The 20,699-nt window shown below is 32.4% G+C and overlaps 1 protein-coding gene across 1 annotated transcript in view; it reads left to right on the top strand.

The window, feature by feature from the left end:
- The first annotated feature begins 3,574 nt into the window (after positions 1-3,574).
- The window catches only part of LOC126842900 (uncharacterized), a 37,156-nt gene continuing 20,031 nt past the window's right edge, over positions 3,575-20,699 (top strand). The window contains exon 1 of the mRNA XM_050580118.1: positions 3,575-3,850. The gene's annotated coding sequence lies outside the window, so the exon portion shown is untranslated. The remainder of the gene's footprint in view (positions 3,851-20,699) is intronic.

Here is a 20,699-nt window from a genome sequence, read left to right as displayed (position 1 = left end):
ACAAATCGTAAAACACAATCAAAAATCAATACTGGTGTCGAAGGTACACATGTCTTCGTCGAATAAAGTCAACAGCTTCACTACAATGTAAATTTAATGTACAACCGAGTAAGTCTTCTCGGGGTTGCGATTTTTGATTGAAACTAATTTTTATTTTATTATAACAAAGAGAGAAATATTACTGAAAAATATAGCAAACGGTGTTGTTATTGCTTAGTAAATGCTAACCTAAATAACGGTTGTACAATACTAGAAAACACGAAGGGGAAAAATCACATTGAAATAATTCAGTTAATTTCAGAAAACTATCAGAAGTTGAGTAAAAAACACGTTCAAAATGAGTTTTTTTTCGCATTAGACATTTTCAGGTCAGTGAAGAAGGTGTTCATACTTCATACTATCAGCGTTGTACTTTGATTAGCTCATGTCATGAACGCATGTCCTCAGCTGTTAGTACACCGGCAATATTATTGTGTACATATTTTCCTTAAGGCTTCGATTTCATTAATCACGTACAAAGTAAATTTTGGCTATCATTTCCCATCGCGTTCTGGCCTCGAATATGACACAATGCTATCTTTTTTCCCTGTAGTGTTACCACGTACCTATTATTTCCCTAGTAGATAATATTATAACTATAACACATTTATGTTTTTTAATCGTATATGGTATGATGTCGGTGGCCTCAATGCAAAAGCATACGATAGAGCTTATAGCTTTCCACTATTGTAACCGAACACCTGTAACTAGGTACCTTTATCCACAATTTCATGACCGTTCGTTTGACCTCGTCAATAAAGTAAAACGCAAATCTTTTCAATGTAGGTATCTTAGTTGGCGGTTCGTTATACACAAAGTACCCTTTATATATAATATAATATAATATAGTAAAACGTTACCAACATATGGAATATGCTGTGAAAAACGTGGCAATGACAGCACTCCATAGCGTTTTATTCCAAAGTGTCTCAGTTTAAAATACAATATTCATCGCCATATATTATGTGTTAAATCGACCTTTTAGGAATGAACACCGTGTGAAGTTATAAGGACCTAGAGCAGCGGTTCCCAACCTTTTTGAGACTATTACCCATAAATCAGGTTAGGTATCAACAAATACCACTGCCTCCCAAAAAAAAGTTTATAAAATATTATTCGAAGGTAATAAAATTATCCGTGTTATTAGGACATAATATAAGCTAATACACATGTATACATGACTGATGCAGAGTTAATAATAATAGATATAAAGTATATGAAATAAAAAATAATAGTTTAGTCTTAACCCCTAAAAAAATCGTGTTTTACCCCTTGGGGGGTAATTACCCCCGGGTTGGGAACCGCTGACCTAGAGTTATAAGGACGTTATTAAGGATGAAGAGCCGTGAATTGAACATACTGCTTAGAGGTTGAAAAATAACAGCTATACATACTATAGTGACTATAGTATAGTCTATAACTGTACAAAGATAAAGTGCCTTTTACAGATTACCAACAAAGCCCTGCGATTGATACATACATTGTACTACTGTGTAAAGCCACGACAAGCACAGCTGATAGACGACAATATTATTATAATGCATACACAATCACGGTCTATGTCTGTTTACGATTAAGTCGGTTTGAAGATTATTTTTCTGATATACATTACTGGCATAAAAAAATAAACAATTACTTTCAAATATGTTGTATATAACTGTAAAAATAAATAAAAATTATTGAAATTCATATCTTCTAGACAAATATTTTCCATGGGATTTGGAAAACGTTTAATGTGACATAAACGATATCACCAAGTTAAATTGACTGGTATGTAAAATTCAACAAACGTTTTAGTCCTAACAACTTTGTCGAGTAATTTATTTATTATTAACAAAAATAAATTCTAATGCGTATTAGGCAATCTAAAACACGTTGACCGTTGATTGTTTTCAGTGATATCGTTGGGATATGGCAACAAACAACGACAAAAATGTATTTAACCAAGGTGATTGTTGACATTCTGATGACGTGGCCACATTAAAGATAAAACTATATTATCGCCAGTTCCGTTTTTTTTTCACAGTTCAATTGTCTAGCGTTATCAATCCATTTTTCTAAAACTATTTTTTATGTTTAAAAAAGTCACAGCGAAACATTGTTTTAACTTAGATATAAAGACTGAAGTTATCAATAGTATAAATTATAAAATATGTTTTATTATTTTGTCAATATAACTACATAGAACCGCTGGACCGATTTACTCGTGCAGCGTCTTGGGCAAGTAAAAGTTGTTCTTTCCTACACTTTTAAGAAATTATAAAACCACCCGAACTTCTTTCCCGAGCGTTTGATTTAATAATAAAAACAATAAGGTGTGTGTTTATTTTTTGCATACAAATTTGCTACCATCCCCTGAAACAATGCTTGTGTCGAGGTTACAACTAAACTTTTATTTAGGTATTTTGTATTTAAATAAGAAATAATTATTTGGAAATAATGAGTTTTATTATTGTTTTTAAAATGAACGGTGCTATGTACAAGAACGGCGACCGATTTTAAGTGAGATTCCCGCCGTCAACAGAGGTACCCTCATCATAGTTTATAGACGGGCGGATGGTAAACTAAGACGAGGGTACCTCTGTTGACGGCGGGAATCCCGCAAAAATCTGTGGCCGTTCTTGTATATAGCACCGCTAGTTTATTATTTATCACTTATATTAGACAAGATTAAATAGAAAAAATATTTAAATAATTTTATTTTTGTAATTAATCCATCCATAAAAAAAAATGCATTTGAAATTATTTTCTCGTTGACTTTTTATGTACCTTTTTTATTTTTTATGATATTTGAATTTATTTTAAAAAAAATAATTTAAATAATACCCGGGCCTGCTTCTAATATTGACTAGCGAAAAATGGTCAAGCTGAGACGAAGTTTGTGTGGAAAACCTTCCAGCCCTCTACAAGGGGCAAAAAGTGGTCAGACTGGAGCTACAATTTTAATAATTTGTTACGGGAATATTTTTATCAATTGCTCCTTGTAGTTTTAGAGTTAAACCGCTACACTTGACACCGTTATAAAAACGTTTTGACTACCGTGCGTGTATTCAAAACAATATTTTGTATGGAAACAAATTGGATTTTCAAGAATATCGCTCATTTGTACTCAAGAGTACTTCCAACTATATGTACATTGGGCAGCGCTAGTCTTGCTATTTAATGCCGGGAACTTGTCATTCCCGGTGTTATTAGGAGGGTAGTTAATATATGTTATAATTATACATAAAAACAGAACGAATATCATATTACCAATAATATAAAATTGTAAGTATTTTATGCTCTACTACGGCGGACTACTAACAACAACACAATAATTATACCGGGCGCAGGTATAACACATAATATGTGTATTTTGGGGGAGGGGGGTCTGGGGAAAGGGTAACACTATAATGAATAGTATTATACAGGAAGAGCTGCCGCTTTCCCCCTCTATGAAACTCATCGGGCGGTCACCCTTCTTACTTCAAACGGACACCCATCAGCGGTGCAGTCCGCCTACCCGGTGAGCCGTATCGTGTATATACGTGTGTGCGAGAAAGACCGTTGACGAACAGCTGCAGTCGCTGTTTACTATTTTGTACGGTTTTTTTTTTTTTGTATTTTTTAAACGCACTCGCTGCTCTCTCGGGTCCGGCGTGTAACGTGCGTTTCGGCTGTTCGGTTTTTCCGTTGAGTTTTTTTTTTTAAAGTGTATTTTTCAGTTTGGATGGTACACGCGAAACGCCGCACTCGGGGACAAGGGAAAATATAAAATAATACACGTCTTGGACTACCGCGCATATGCGCTGTGCAGTGTATCCCGCCAGAGGTAAGTAACGACATTTGATTTGAATTTAGCCGTTTTGCTTTAAAATTTTAAATTTGTACCGGCTGGTCGAAATGGACCGATACGTCGATTGCGGTAAAAACTAATCGTCGTTAAAAAAAAAAAAAAATATATATATATATATAGTTTTATATTATAAAATAGGGGTGGGACTGCACAAATTTAGAATTATCACAAAAACGGTTATTTTAGCCGTAAAAAGTATTTTTCTTAATAATTTATAGGCATGTATTTAAATTAAAAACATTGTCTAAAAAAGTTATTGATATGATATAATGTACTTAAGTTTAGCTGCGATACGTTAGAAAGGAAACACGTACATAATGCATTATTTTATCAATCGATAATTCGTTAATAACTCATAGACCACAATTAACTTGCGAGTATAATAGCTTTTTGATTGTTTCATTGAAGTTCCCCTAGTAGAGTTGATTTAAACTGTTCAAATTGGCTAGAAGCCGTCGGTTGTAAAAAACTATATTTTTTATTGTTCATAACCTGATATAAGTTTGAGACAAATTGTAAACTCAATAGCATAATCTATGCAAGTGCACGATCATTTTGTTGTGATTAGGCTCTGGAAAACCGTGCTGTATAAAATTGTAAAAAAAATCTGCAAAAGTATTCCTGTTTTATTTTACTATGTTTGTTTTACTGACTTAACAGTGAATAGTTGACGAATAAATCGACAAGTCTGGTGACGTATGTCTTACAAGTATACTGTGTGACGGCAAAAACTATAGACAAGTATACTAAAAAACGATATTAAATCAGATAAGCAAGCGAAATGTCCATTATTTGTTGTTGGATTGAAGAAACGATAAGGAATGGATGTGTGGACTGTGGAATTCTCATTTAACCTAAGGGAGGTAACATGCCACACATTAGCGAGGTGATGTCATGAAAAGTCCTTCAATACAACGAAGCCAATTAAAATTTATCTCGACCAAAATCTTCTTCTTATATATAATATAAAATATAACCAACATGTCAAACAAATATCTTAATAAATTATAATTATTTAATTGAGTTATGTGAAATAATAGTATAAAAAGTATTTCGGTTATTTTTTTGGGTTTTCACCATGTCGTTTTGAAAAAATATAATATAGCGTTTCTCTTGCAGCATAGGTAATATTCCCGCCGTTATTTTGACTAAAACAATAAAAAAAAAAGTAAATAAATGATTTATATAATACTATTGGTTCATTAACAACTGGTTTGTACTCAATTATAAACAGTAGTCGTTAACCGACACCAATAGCGACTATCAGTGAACCAGATTTCTGAAATTTGTACAACACATATTATGATCTCTATAATTTTAATGTTTGTTGTTTAGCAGGATGGTAAAACACTTTTTGTAACGAGTTGCTAACACTGTCTTACACAAAGTCGTTGAAAGTATATTATATCAGACTGGATGTGATTTTATGTACCGGTTAAATCATTAAATGCAGTAAAGAGATTCTCTTAAGTGTGACAACTGAATAGGTTTTCTTACAACTAGAAAGTAAAACGCAATTGCATTACAACATTACAAATCCTCGGTTTCGTTTTGTGTTCACTCCTTCTAAAATTCAAAAAAAAAATCATCAAAACATCTTTTCGTTTTCTGTGATTGAAAACGTTACCAAGCCAAAATTTGCATTATTTGTTATGACTACAAAATAAAATTGTTATTTTAATATTTAACAGTATAATATTCCGAATGTTTATCTGAGTTTAAACTTGTAAAACAAATCGACTAAGAACATTTTAAAGTTAAGTTATGGAACGTGTATAACTTATACGTTTATATCGTTCCAAAAAGCATAACTTAACTTCAAAATGTTCAAAAGTTCTAAGCCAGTTAAGCTATTAAAATTGATGTAGTTATAACACAAATGTAAATATTTTAGGCTTGGTAACGTTTTCATTCCCAAATTTAACTTAACTGCATAGAATTGATTGGCTTTATTATTATAATTATTAGAATAACTAAACAATACTTTTAGCATTGAGTTATTGTGGACAAATTTGTTTTTATAGTTAATGAAGCAATACAGTATTTAAAAAATTATAATGAATATAGTATTTATGGTAATTAACATATTCATCGCCAATATATATTTCTGTGTTTATTTAACAATTTGAAACGTTTTTATTTTTATTTTCATCGCCGTCAACACGATATGTAATTGTGAACCTACCTATTTATAAACGCACGGTAATGAGCTAAAAAAAATGTATGTGTATTTTTTTAACGATCAAATGGTACAACTTATCATTTGGCACGCACGACTGCTAAATACTTAAAAAAGCGTATTGTTGTTTAAACATTCCGTTTAGCCCGTTAAAAAAAAAAAATTAGGCAAGGTCTGCGACAATGACTTTGAACTTGAACGTCAGAGGTAATATATTTATATTTCTCTGGTTCGAACGAAACCACTGTATTTCGACAAACGATTGTTTTATGAACAAGTTAGAAAAAAACAATAATCGAAGCCCGCATTGAATAACGGCAAAATATTGTAAAAAAGTTTGATAAATAATTGTATAATAAAAACAACGGTTTTTATTGCTATGGCAGTTTTGAAACAGTTAAATAAAACATAATTGGAAACAATATTATAATTGTACGAGGTGCATACAAATATTATTTTAACAATATTACTGATAGGTATTAAAAAACTGTACCTACATATTCCTGTTCCGTTCACACGTGTGCGTCAACATTTACCACTGTGTGTAATATAATTTATAAACATTTGCTGTAACAAATAATGTTATGTAGTTACATTAAGACAACCTTAATTCAGGTAACACTCAAAATATGTTACCAGTTACCTTTTTTATATAATATTATGTTCAACCCGGCACCCTAAACGTCTAGTACAAGCATGACTGTATGAAATAAATGTCACTATTCCGATTATTTTCAATATTTACATTGGAAAAGTTAAAAAAATATGAATATGTGTTCATGATAATTGATAATTGATGTTTAATTAAATGTCTTAAACGTGTTAACCGGAAACCCCGGCTGGAAATTTTTTAGATCCGGCCCGGCGATTTAAGCATATTATAGACAAACACAATACAACAATACGGTTTTAATACTTGAAACGACTGGGCGGAAAGTGAAGTTTCGTTGTATTCGTAGCGTGACCGACACTATGTGTATTGTGCATGGCAGACTGACATATTATAATATAGATATTACTGCTATTCATCATAACGCTACAGCGTAACACGTGACTCATTGTAAACTGCGACGGAGACGGTGGTGGAAAATAGGCAAAGGGGAGGGAAGTGTAATTTTCAGCTCCGCATTAACCCGATTCCGGTGGTCATTTCACAAACGCCAATGCCACGAGCGGTCCCGTCACGTCTTAGGTAATTTCAAATTCGTCTCGGTCTCGTCGATCCCTTAAGGCGGGGGTCATGCTTATACACACTATACGATTAACAATGTGTACAACGTGTGATATATTTTCAATTGTCTTTTACAAGTTATGTTAAATTTACACGATAAGAAAATATTTAAAAAGAATACATTTCGTGTAATTTATAAAAGGTGTACCTACTTGTAAGTAGCTTTGGGCCTTTTTTTTTTATATATTTTTTGCCGGTAACAGGATTTTTGCCTATCCTCATCTGTCATATGGGTAAATCGGTGAAATTTATTTGACGTTATTCGGCTTCGGTGCAATATTTTGCAAATGTGTTATAAGCACAATACTTTCGGTCGGTGTGGGCCGTTCGACCCCCCACATTTGTCATGCCATACAATCCAAGTGATGATAATGTAAAACGTCCGCCGACGACCTTCAGGTGACCCCCCGTCGTCTCACCGGATGCATCGGATGTAACGGATATTATAGCCGTGATGATATTATTATTATTATTATATTGTAAGACTGCCGTTTACCCAAAATCCGGCGTTCGTAGATTTTGGGTAAACGGCCAAAATATCATTTGGAACGATTCGAAAATTGCCCGTAGTCGTTTTAAAAATGTTAATATTTCTAAGATAAGAACAAATGGACGGGGTTATGGTTTTTGGTATATTTGTATTCATTATAGAGGACCAAAAATGTCAAAAACTGTGAAACAAACATAATATTATGCCACGACAGACTGTTTTCCAGAGAAACTCTATTCGTGGGTAGATTCGAAAATGATCACACAACTCTATTTATCCTTACTTTGGTGTACATATTAAAAAATAATTATAACTGTCTACGGAGTACAAGTTGTGCTGGCGAGAATAAGGCATGAAAAAGAGAGACAATGAATAAAAAAAACCTCATGCCTATATTGTATGTGTGTATGGAAGTTGAATGAGATTGTCTACAACCTTAGCTCGACAGACTTTGTTTAGGTTTTGTTACCATTACTAAAATATTAGTGTTAGTCGGTCTAATCGGCCATAATGACAACTGTAGTCTGTGAGACATCTGCTGAGTTCACCACAGAAATAACCACGTGCATATTTTGTGAGTTTTTGCAAAAAGTCTTTTGTTCAATGTTTAGCGTCATTATATAAAAATTGTTATTTTTGTTTTAGGTACACATTTATTCAATAACAAATTTTTTAAAAATACTTGTATGATAATTGTTTATAACTAGAAAATAAATAATGTCATATGACGTTATGGCATAAAATACAATATCGCCGAACATAATATAGATAGCGGTCAATACAAACAAATTAATTGTCAATTATTAAAAAAAAGAACTTTGATTTATACGCTTGTTAAAAAACAACCGCCTACGCCACAACCATTGCTACTCTTCTAACAAAGAGAGTACACACATTCATGATATCATTATCAATAAAACTTGCCGGAAGGGCCAGCATTACACATTTTATTTTTTATCCGTGTTCAAACTAAAATAACTATAATGATGGCAAAAAGTAAGATAAATGCGAGTTACAATTTTTTTTAATATAAAAAAATAAAAATATATACTGATTATTTTTGTAATAAAAAAAAATGTAATTCATATCATCACATTAGTTTACTTATGACTTTACTACTTATATTTCAATTACGGCAAAGTAACAGCAGGTTCGCTCGTAACGGTACTTACATTGTATGTTTTTTTTTCTCGAGGCACATTTTGTAGCAACTCTCTACACATGTGATATTCGTAATGATTCCAAATGTACCGACAACATTTTTTGGTTATCACATTTAAACACCGATTGACAGATAGACTATGCATTTTTTTTTTGTGTTCATTGTTCGATTCACACTAACGTACATAACGCTGTAATATTATAATAACGAAAGAACGCCCAAGTTCAGATACTCGTGACCTTTACCTGTACGTTTGTTAAATCAAAGAGATCGATTGTTGTACGATCGTTTTCGATCCGTGTCGATCGCAGTAACGACGATAACTACCATTATATTATAATCCAAAATTAATTTTATTATTAAATTCGACAATCTCAGTGTTGCAACGGTGTATGTGTTTTAGGGAGAGAAAAGCTTGAGAATAGTTTTGAAGTTGTTTTTTCAAATAAGAGCGACCGAAGCCACCTGTAAGGAATAAATCGCAAGAAGAGGTTATCGATTATCATTTTTTTTTTAAATATATTATTCGAACAATTCAACGCGCTTTTATAAAAAGATTCGGGTAATTCAAAAGTCAATAAAGCATAATAATTGTCTTGATTCGGATTATTTTATTAGCTTGTACTGGTCAACGCATACGGCCATTATGTCGTTTACTTCTTTATAGTGTGCAGGATGATAGTTCTTGTATTATATTATTATTATCCGGTGTGACTACATCGGGTGTATGAGCTCGTGTGCCGCCGGTTCGTGTTAAATTCGTTACGCTCGTAGGATAAACATAAAAAAAAATTGTATAAAGAGAAAAAACTAATGTCACAATTCAAAAAAGGAAAAAAAAAACATAATAAATAATAATACGTAAACAGGTAGACTGGTTAAAAATAAGCTCATTCGGTCAGAACGATGTACAAAATCCGGTGAAAAAATGCGTTTTTTCATTATTATTTACTATAAAATTATATCTTACTACTATTTTATTTTGGGTGTTTATTACTGAAACCTAAAACAAAACGTAACATGTTCTTTTGTTAAAAAAAAAAAAATGATTGTAGAACTAATTCTCTTCTTCGCCATATTATAATTATTTATTTTATTATAGCTTGTCTATTTTGTTTTGTTACAACATCTGGTTACGCAATCGCAGACCACAAACCAAGTAGGGGTTTTAGGGCGATCGGCTGTCTCATGGTTGTATTTTTATTGTGTATTTCCTAGCTCATCCAGTGGCGATTTTTAATTGTGACTAATCGCCAAACTGGAAGACAGCTCAATTTTACCCAAAAGTCAATATATATTTTTTAACCATTTATTAAAACCCTTTTTCAGTGTATATTGTTCCTTTGTTTGAGTCTCCAAAAATGAAAAACACTTTTACATACAAATAAACCTTTGATAATGCGGAATACCAATATGTATGTACATAATATTATCTTCTTCCTCTTCTAAAAAGAAAAAAAATTAACTAAATATAATATAATTACGGTACGACCAGAATGTTTTTATAGTGGTCTTTATTTATTAAATAAATAATAATGTGTTACTATATTTTAATTAGTTTACTTTTTTGTATTTTTAAAACCATCAATTTTTTTCCATGTCTTATTACATTTGTACGCTTACTCGTGCTTACGACGGAAATGTATTTTTTCTTTGAGTTTGGAAAAGCATAGGTTATGCGACTTATACTTTTTCAAACTCATTCCGAGACCCTTATGAATTCACCAAAATAAAATTCAGTACAAATTAAAAATCAATCTTGGAGTACCTACGAACATAAATCCGTATTTTCATTAAATTATAAGTGATGTATTTTTATTTACGGTATCAACATTACTGTTACTAATAAAAAAAAACAAGATAACAATTATTGTTATTGACGCAAAAATAAACTCACTAATAAAAATTAGATGATAAATATAATTTTAACTTTTTAGTTGGAGGTCCACTTTGCTTTTTGTTTTACATTTTTTTAGTTTGTCGAGCATAGATTTTTTTGGGAAATTCGCTAAAAACTATGATTTATTTTTTGAGTGCCCAAATCAATTAACTTCCATGAAAATGGTTTAGCAGGATTTTATCCTGTGAGAAAGGTTTTGCCTACTAAAAGTCCAAACGAAAATAATAAGACACAATTATTGTTGTCACGTACGTTTTGTCAATTATAAATCGATCTAGGCCTTAATACTGGGCTCTTAAACACATGTGAACCAACAACCATTGCTGTCGTCTGGCCTACCCAACGACTATGGCTAGCGTTTGTAGTAATATTTTATAATATGTAGCATCTGCGGTAAGATGTGGGTACGATGAAAACGTTGTGAACTCCACACATTTCTGTTTTCGAACCTGACACCTCGCGAGATCGGGGTTGGTCTCATGATCGAAACTAAACGAATACATCCCACTCAACTATAATTACAATATACTTCTTGCATATAGTATTTTTTTATTATTATAGAACCAGGCGGATTCTGATATTTCCTATTAATATATCAAAATTATAACGGTCGGTTATTATTCGAATAGAAAAACGTATTCCTCTATATAATAACCACATTGCATGATAGTAATTATTGTTCACCAGCACGTTTATAAGAACACTGTATCAACTCGGACTAGTCTACTTTATACACGTATGTAAGCGGCCAACGGAACGGTTGATTATAATTATTTAAACGGAAAACGTTCTCAATCAATGATTAGTGGCCAGTGGGTATCCGGCGTACCGTGAGACGCCTATTAAAAGATTTATGAAAACTAATTTTTACTTGCATAGTTTTAATAATTGTATAATTTAATAGGAACGTCGATTTTGACTTCACGACCCAACATAAATTACCAACTACCAAGTAGATATTATTATATCAACAACATTGAGAGAGATAAATACAATTTTAAAAAAACATTGACATACTCATTTTAAAACTTGCATTGATTTTTTTTATTATTATATATAAGCTCTTTATTTTATTTTAAAAACCTTTTATTTTTTGTAGACCACACAATCCACCGCTTACACCGCTTATACGCCATTCTAACTTAGTTTTTGAATTCAAATACAAACGAAACGAGTTTTTATGTTTTTTTTCAAGAATGCAATAATATATTATTATACGCAAGAAAATAATATTATGTCCTTATCAAACATTTAAACGTTGTAATATCTCTGTATAGTAATCTTACAACGCGGTACGTTGGCGTCGGTGACTTTAACGCCCAGCTGATATGATCTGTTTAATAGTATAACGGTATATAATATAAAGATTTAACAACGTTGTTGTTTTTTTTAGTTCTAAAAAATGTCCTAGCGTTAAAACCTGCACTTTTAAAAAACAAGCTAACATAATAGCACTCTTATATATTTGTTATATTTTAAAATATTCTGTAATCACTAATAAATTGCTCATAATTGCTTTGTTTTTAAATGTAAACTATCATTACTTCGTCAATGTCACAGACTTGGTGTCTAAGTAACACATGAACAATCTACCGGTTGTAAAATTTTAAACTTACCTATCAGATCCTATTAATTAATTAATTAATACTAGAATAATGAGTTAATTTCATCTGTTAAATTTCATAAAATTAAATAAATCCAATTTATTTCCTAATCATTCTAAGTATCTAGGAACATATTAATATGTTTTAAAAGCTGAAATTCTAGCATCAAATACGTTTAAAAGGAATCTATTTCACAGGTGTTTCCTTATTTCTATCATCCCACGCAGCAATTAAATATATTTCCAAGTATTTTAATGAAGTTTTGGTGGAGTATTACTTAACATTATATTAATTTGATTTTTTGAAGTAGTTCGTGTACAAAATATATTTTTATTGTGAGGAATTTCGTTTGACTTGGCCCAATGAAGGAGAAGACAAAGTTGAGTCTTCGTGACTAGGATAGTTTTTCTGACATTCCAGCCCTGCTTAACCATGCTATGGTTAAGATTTTTTCGTTACAAAATAATGTCAATTAAGTGGGAAAAAAAGCACCATAGGTGGTCACTAATGAAATCATACATAAGTTTCGGCGGATTTACCATAATTAGTAATTACAATTGTTGACAATGCTAATATTATTAATAAAACAATAGTATTTTGTTAGGACAAAATATAATAGTTAATAGTTAGCACATCTAAAATATAATGTCTACTAAAAACAAAGGTGTGATATTAGATTCTAACATAAAATAAAAACGTGTTTGATATAAGTTATCGTCCTTTTATGATAATATAAAAATATGTTCTTAAAACACTTTTGACTTGGTAATTACAAAAGTATTAATACTGTAATTTAAAAAAAAAACTGCCGCCCGTATACATTAAATTTATTATACATTAAATTGGTTGTATACGCCTACTGCATAATCCTACTTATTTTGTCACCAAATTGTTACCTTCCTTATAACAATAATGGCCATCGTTATAATAATCACAAGACGAGTAATTTCAAATGGTAATCGTAGCAGTGTTTATTGCATAATCTTTTATTCGACACACGTCATACGCCCACCTAATACACATAATAACAAATTCCCCAATCTCCCTAATTGTTTGGACAACGTCGCACCGTCAAATAACAAGTCAAATTAGGTGGTTATAAATAAATAGCAAAAATGTAAATGGAATACTTGTTTTTTAAATACAGAAAATACCAAAAAAATGTAATTTTAATTGTATTCATAACATAAATCTTAATATGTCAACATTACACAATTGAATGGTGTTATTTAAAGTTTATAATATTATTTGTACAAAAAATTAACATATTATTTACATTGACGGGAATGGGAAGTAAGGTTGAGTAATGCGGCACAGATATAAATAGTACCACTTACCACCCTTCCTCTCATCTTAAACTTAAATAACTTTAGAAATAATTATCCAAAACTTGTTATCGACCAGACAAAAGTTTTGGTAAATTATTCTTAATTTAAATATTCAATATAATACATATTTTACTATTTAAGTTTCAGAAGTTGATATAAAACTAACTAATTTGAGAAGGAGTTTAAACATAAAAGTTTGTAAAAAATTGTGATCACATTGTATGAAAACACTACTGAAAAAAAATTCAATAACTGATTAACCCTATGAGTTAGTGAGTGGATCACTTTAAAAAAATCACCCTGTATTATATTGATGCATTTTTGCACGCAATTTTTTATTGGCGGATTTAAGGGGGCTGTTGATGCTCTGATATGTTAACCTGACATTCATAGCACACAATGATCGTATGCAAGATAATTGTTTGTACCTTCAGTACATCTGCCGCGTGGAGAAAGGGATATTAGAACGACCTATCCCAATCGTATGGTATAAGACGTAGACGAAGAAGAAGATACGGACACTCATATTTATCCCGTCTAGAGTTTCTTCACTTGGCCCTATTGTAGGTATTGTACGATTTGTTTGATGGAATAAACGTGTACATCTTCTTCTTCATTGGTGTACGAATGGTGTCTGTCGGCTTAATCGGTCAGCCAGCCTAACACTAAACTCGTTTACCCGTTTGATAAGAATAATAGCCCTTACTACAGCTTTACATAATTTTCCTTTACTTGATAGGTATGTACGCCGGACCTTTATGGTACACGACAGCTTCTGTTCTTTTCATTCCCAACCTCGTTCAATCAAACTTTACTCTAAGCTAAACCCAAATTTTTGGCTGCTCATTGTCAAAATTAAATTCTAGGAGTATTCTGTTTTTATAAAAATGTATATAATATGTATTCATAATAATAATGACAAATTCTTTTGACCAGTTTGCAGGGCACCACCCAATGACTCGTGTGGATGTGTGTAATGTATTATTGTGTTGTTTGTATGCATTCGGTTCTCGAGGCAGCGTTCTATTTGACGGTTAATTAGTTTTCTAGTGTGCCCCCGTGTACCTAATTACACTGGGACTTTAATGTGGGCTCTGCGGTCTCTCGCCGGGCGGCGTCGGCCCGGTATTGAATGATTAATAGGCCGAAACACCGTTTGGAGGTAAGATTTTGCATTATCGTTGTGCGACCATACACACAATAATTGGGTTCACGCCGGTATATTGTATTATTCGTCCTGTACGCGGTGCTTGCAAGTATACATATTACTATGTGATTATTCTAATATATATATATGTACACCCAAGTGTACATACGCACACTATAATCACTATGCCCGTTTGTTCGCGGTGAATAACGTCCTTGGATTACATTGCATAATCAGAGGGGGAAAAGGCGACAAGGTCGCGGAGGAAATTACTTAAAAAAAACATGTTACAATTATATTATGTTTTCCACGAGCTCGAAACCATAAAATGTTGTGTTTCGATAACTAAACGAGAGAAGGTGTATTATTTTTATTATATTCTTATGGCGGAATATTATTTTGTATACAACGCTGTTGTCGTTAAGTTAACGGAAGCTGATAGCCAATATGTTATTATTGCCAAAGAAATCTGATAACTACATTATCAACTCGGAGAATGGGCATAATTTAAATTCAGAAACATGCGTACAGCGAAAACTATGATAATGTCTCTTTAGTTCTTGGCATAGAAAATAGCTGATGTACTGAAATCGTGTTGACCATTAACAAAAAAAATCGATTAGACCCTTAGTACATTGTATAATATACACAATGTGATTCACCAACTATATAAGATAAACTAGAAAACTTATAGAAACTAGTGCAAAATATCATACCTAATGATTAGGTTGTTTCCTAACTTTTGGTTGTCGTGACACGAGACCGTGGTAATTTTCCAAACTAATTTAACCGTCGAATCCGTATAACGTTTTTTTTATCAAACTAAGAATTATTTTCCAGCTGACAAAATATAGTGTTAAATAATTACTTTGTTGAAACAAGAGGTGTAGTGCGGCTATTATTAAAATGATAATAATTTGAGAGCGAAGTCAACTTGTGTGAACACTAGACTACATTTGCAAAATCAACAAAAAACTATGTCTATAACAAATCAATTATGTCAAAAGATACTTAATTAAAAAGTGGTTATCTACTTTTAAAAAAGTAAAGTAAAACTAATTGTTGGACGTTCAACGGATGTCGTTCAAAGGGTCTATTCAATGCAGATACTTAAAGCTTCTTTTTTTTTTAATCAAATGTTCTCACCGACATCTATATCGTTTTTAATATATTACAAGTTACTGGCGTTGGACATTGTTTGCAAGAACCTGCAGCAGCTTAAACTACTCTAAGGAAGTCAGACATTTTAACATCCGAAAACGTCTAGACTCTTGCCTTGCTTGTCACGTATAATTGAGTATTGGAAACACGCAGAACGGAGGTATATAATATAATATATAGTATAGGAAACGTCCTATTTAATCCTCTTTGCTCTCTCCGGTATAAACGACCTTTACCCCCCAAAGTCATTTCAAGTCCGTTTAACGTTGGTAAATTTTTGACGACATTTAATTTAAAAACACCTCCAGACACGTTTCCCCTCTTTTTTCTCATTTCCTTATCGAACAGCCAATGTTGTATATTTTGCGTTTTCAAATACTTAATTTATATATTTTTTTCTCGACGGGATAGGAAGGAATAAATAAAGCGGATGACTCTTTTCTATTTATTATATTATGTTAGATATGTTAATATCTTGCAAATAACTACACAGCCATTGGGTGTACAAAAATATTCATAACTAATAAGTATACTTGTATACTTATTAGTAGGTAGATATCGCCGTTGGTAATGCTAATTTATAGTTTGAGATTCAATAGAAATAATAATAAAAAAATGTTTGATAAATTCTTAGAAAAATAGTAAAATTATCCAAGCGGCAGTGGGCGGGTGGGCGTCAGATTTTGAACGCCATTTGTCCTAATTTTGAGCTGGCTTGACAGTTTTTTTCTGATTGTTATTAATATTTATTACTCTTTAGATACTTAGGCGCCACCGCAATATAAACTGTACCTAATTTCATAAATTCGGTAGTAACAAATTTGCATATTATTATGCGTGTTCCGTCGTAGCATAAATTCACGCTATTCATCTTCGTCAAAAATGATTAACTATACATAATAATAATATGTGTTGTCTGACAACGCGATACGGTTAGGAAATAGCATAATATTGCAGTTTGTGAATTTACACAAAGACACACGCACACTTGGATTGATAATATTACATTTTTTTTATACCCGAATATCGTGTCGGACACAGACACACACAGACATAAGTCACATCACACTCGATTCATTCAAGTGGGTGTGATCATAATTGTATATCTTCGACCTGTCCGTCACCGTGTACAAATCACACGTCTTAAGTCTTAACAGCCGACAAACACTAAAGGTACTCGCCATTGCGATCACACTAGTTAGGTGTATAATATGTAATTTCTCAAACGTTTACCCGCCGACTTCGAAAGCGACCCACGCCGTGACAATTTATACAGCTATACGAGACAAGGACATGCTATTGACTTGATATGGGTAATATTTAACAACAACAACAACAGAGATGCTTTCTAAGGAGAAAAACCACTGGCTTAATACCTTCCCAAAACACTGAAATAATTGTCCTATTATCTCATTCGAATCATTTTCAACTATACAATCTGAGACGTAGGTAACTAAGTTTTTGAAAAAATAAGAAAATTTGAGGTATTTAACACCTGTTGTCCGATATTATTTTTACTGATATAACACTTAAGTTCTCTGAACTTTCCAAAATGTGAGGCTTAGACTTAGAATACGCTGTACAACAGTACATAATATGACATTGAAAGGTCACGGCTTGTCGCATAAACGTTACGAATCATTTCTAGAGCAGCGCTTAATATCTTAGCTCTACCCGAATCTAATTTTTTTTTATATATACATTTTTGATCAGTAGATGATGTACAAAAAGTTTCCAATGAATGTGAGTCAAGAAGCTCATCCTCAACCGTTAACTTAAACCAGCTAGCTCAATAATTTGGTAATGAAATACATTTTGAGGCCACCTGATTGAATTTGATTTTTTCTGAAACTCTTTTTAACCAGTAACGGTTGACGAAGGTTTCGTAATTTCTATAAAAAAAAAAACGTTTTGGGTGTCATTTAATCTTCCAGCTATTTAACAAAGTAAAAATATTGCATTGGTCCACCTGTCCACCAATGAGCAATGACCTAAGTTATGACAAAGCAAAAACGAAATATTACAATGCTTTCAGACTTGAATATAATTGCATTGGGAAATGGTGGAATATTTATTAATAATATACTTTACCTCTTTCGCTGGGAATGTCGTAAAAATGATTTTCTTGAGTATCCGAAAAAATGATAATGATATCTAAAAAAAGTTTTCGTGGGAAATTCCCGGACGAATTACACTTTTCTAACCGAACTTAACAAAATGAGAATAGTGTAAAAATGTTTAAAAACGACTGGTCTGGAAGGGGTTAAAATTTGTTTACAATTTATTTGGAGGCGTAAACATGTCATGTACGAACACTAGGCCTTTTTTTTGTCAACGTATAATTTTATTTTATTTTTTCCCCAGTTCAAAACGGGTTTTCACGGTCGGGAAAAAGTCTGATTCGATAAATCGACAACTTTGCCGTGTGCGCTGTTTTTCTATACAAATAACATATTCATTATTAAATGTTTTATTCAAACGGTATTCGTCTAATGCGCGGCATGTTTAAAGCGGACGTCGGCGGCGGCTAAACGACATCGAAAACATTTATATAAACTTGACAGTGATTTATATACATTATTCGGAGTATGCAAAAATCCGGATGATGATATGTATATGCATTCAATACTATTAAATATATATATATATATATTTTTTTTTCTTTTCTTTTTGCATTCGCCGCGATACACGCTACCCATTTGTAGTGATTACAAACGTTTCTCACAAGACTTTGGAAAATAATATTGTGTCAATACAACAATGTTATAATGCACGCGTTTACTAGCTATAATATCTTTGTTATACAATATATTACAGAATGTGTTCAATGTGCAGTCGCCGGTCGCGGTTTTCGCTTTTGTGCGAATCACGTTTGAGCCATTTTTTCGAGGTAACGTCGATTCCTAAAAAAAAAAAAAACATTTACCTACTTATTCACCAGAGCTAATTCGTTATACCGCGTTGTTACTATCGCTTAGCTTCTTGGTACGCGTTTTTACCTTTTGTACACACAAAGCCAATGGGTTTTCAAATATTGTAGTACCTATGTATATACCCACCGTGTGTTTACACTCAAAGTGTTGTTGTTGATGTGGTTCGCCGTTTGTGTAGATTTGCGGTGGTACCCACCTAACTGTGTGTACCGGATGCAATTATTACACCGGCAGGAAAGAAAATAATAATAAATAACAAGTCTAGCAAACTATCCGTCCTGCAGCGCGCATCGTGTTGTACCTATTCACGGCCGCCAGTTGCTTTTGATACCGTGCCTTTATACACAATCATATAATACAAGACGCTCCTGTGATTATCATTAAGTCTACTACATACACTATGTATCCCGGTAGATGCCCCCGAGTACCGAACAGATCTTGGCTTGATAAACTAGTATACCTGCTGTGGTGTTTAAAATTAAAGCTAAAAAACAACGTCGGCGTTACTACGTGTAAATCTAACGCAAACCGTATAGACAACTTATTTACTCATGTCCTCATGACAATTTGTCTCCCTTGTCGTTTCTTTGAAAATTATTTTCCTACCAGTGGCTGACGACCGTTTTTTACCCATTTCAAGTATAACGTTATTTACAATTTTAGCACATAACCAGACCATTAAAATGAACGACAGTTGAAATAGCGCCGGGAAAACAATATAATAAAATACAATTTTAAATATTAATAACTGCAACTCGTTTAAAGATTATTCCCAAAAGTCCCTCGATCCCGTACAAACATTAGTTATCGTTCAACTTTGAAATTGAGGCCCGAGCCCCTCGGGGTGTGAACGGCGGCATGTTAATGAAAACTTTATTTACTCGGCCCCTGAGTCGAGGGAAAATGTAATATTATGACCCAACCGGCTATAATGCAAACACATTCGGCCTCGGAGCAAACTAATAATGATAGCATAATATGCTAGTGCCTACTTTAGATCTTTAGGCGTTTCGTTAAAATTTAATGGCTTAAATAATTATTAATAATTGTTTTACATTGCCCGAAGGACACGTTGTGCAGTCGTGGTCGTCATAGCACCACTAAATGTCATACGCTATAAATGACATAAAGATAATCATTGAGGTGAAAAAAAACATAATTTATATTTTGTATTGTTGGTACAAAAACAATCAGCATAGTTAAACTTATAATATTTTATGTTCGTGGTGTTTGATGTATGAATATTTTTTCATTTAGGATATTTTAAAGTTATATACTGTACTTGGTAATTAAATCGATTTTCTGTACAATTAAAAAAATATATTTTTTTATTCACTACATAATATGTGTTAAAAATGATTTGACCAATACAATGTTCGTTGTAGGTGTGGAATGTGAATTGTATTAGGTACGTGGGACATCCGAAAGTTGCAGGAAACTAAAGTATTACATATTAATTTCAACGTGACCATAACGACTTATGTACAACCGCATGATAACAAAAATATCGTTCAATTGCCGGAAATGTTTAATCCAAAAAAACAATGGTTTTTGTCACGGCACCACCGCAGAATCTCTCGTCCTGATTAAATACTTCCTTTTTTTTCGGGTTTGTTATCATCATCATTTCTATACACAACATCCTCTTGTATTTTTTTTCATTAATTTTTTTTAACATAACAAATCCAGG

Source organism: Adelges cooleyi, unplaced genomic scaffold (assembly GCF_023614345.1).
Source record: "Adelges cooleyi isolate 19-005CV unplaced genomic scaffold, UGA_ACOO_1.1 ACOO_flye_CR_arks_rails_tigmint_CR_PRNA_574, whole genome shotgun sequence".
Taxonomy (NCBI): Eukaryota; Metazoa; Arthropoda; class Insecta; order Hemiptera; family Adelgidae; genus Adelges; species Adelges cooleyi.
The sequence above is the reverse complement of the archived record's forward strand: the minus strand, read 5'-3'. Positions and strand labels throughout refer to the sequence as shown.